Genomic DNA, 1,427 nt, shown 5'->3' on the forward strand with positions numbered 1-1,427 from the left:
TCCTGATTCCAGCCCCAGCATATTTTCTCTTGTGTGCATCTGACTTCTAGTAGGCTCATTGTCATGTGAGTTCTAAAATTTCTGTTCCTAGAGCAGCATTGGCTATTGGCCAATGTGTGCATAAGGCCATTTGGCCATTTTGTGGAAGGACTATCTGATAACGACAAACAGGCACCAGGAAATAACTCTTTTTTGTTTGTTTTTCTTTTTAAATCTAGCAGCAGCATCAGATTAGGGGAGGAAGGATTCTGGTGTTAGCCTCCAGCACAAAAAGACCGGGAGACTCCCAAGTCTGATAGATAAACATATTGTCATTATGGTAAAGAATGGCAGAAAATCGTGAGGGGGGGTAATTTATTTTACCTGGGCTGCATGAAGGCTCCTTCAGAGTAGAGCTGTCTGCTAGGTTCTCAGGGTTTGGGGCAGGTCTGCAGAAGGAAATGAGATGTGGTCACTGGCAGAGGCTGTGGGAATCACAGCGCAGATGTGGCTTCTGCATGTCCAGGCCAGCTTCTTGTCTGGAACTAGAGCCGGTGCTGGCCACAGCTGTAGGAAGAGCCATGAAATCTTGAGAAGCTCTGTGGCTTCATGGTGTATAACCATCACCAAGCATCAAAGAATTTGTTTCTCAATTATTTCCAGTGCAGATTAAGACAAATTATATGTCCGTTTCCTCATCTATGCTGACAGCTGATGGCCTTTTCAGTCCAAACTTTCCGCAGAGTCTTTGATATTACTGGAAACTTTCTGATTCTAAGCCGAAATCCAAGCCTAGCTCTTTCTCCATACTAATGTCTTCTCTTGGTTGCATCTTCTTCTTATCCATTCAACTCACCATCTTTGGTCCTTTTTTTCTGTCCACTCACCTAGAAAGAAAGTAAACCCACCAGAGTCATTTCATACAATTGTTTTCTTTATTTAACAGAAAGTTGAGTGCCTGCTCTATGCTTGGCACAATGCTAGACCCAAGGGACTCAGCAACTGATGAGTTTGTTACAGTCCTTTCCTCACATTGCCCATTGTCTAGCCCAAATCAGGCAGGTAAATGCTAATAAGATACATACCATGAGAGGGAAGTAAGGATGCTATAGAGAAGTCACATCAGGAGAGCACCTCTCCTGGTCCCTGATATAAAGGAAAGTCTTGGGGAAGCAGAGCTGGGAGTGTTGCAGGCAAAGGGAAGCAGCATCTACAAAGACCCAGAGGCAGAAGAGAGAATGGCATATTCTAGTAAACAAAAGAAGCTCCAGATGGATAGGACTCAGAGGGTGAGGGAATATGGTGACAGGTGATGTAGGAGAGGTGAGCCAGATCACCCAAAGTGACAAGCGATAGCCTAAGGGCCACTGAGAAGTTTTGAGGAAGAGGGTGGCATGACCACATTTTAGGAAGTGATCTTCCTAAATGAATTTTAGGAAGTTAGTTCA

The sequence above is a fragment of the Mustela nivalis genome, assembly GCF_964662115.1.
Source record: "Mustela nivalis genome assembly, chromosome: 13".
Classification (NCBI taxonomy): domain Eukaryota; kingdom Metazoa; phylum Chordata; class Mammalia; order Carnivora; family Mustelidae; genus Mustela; species Mustela nivalis.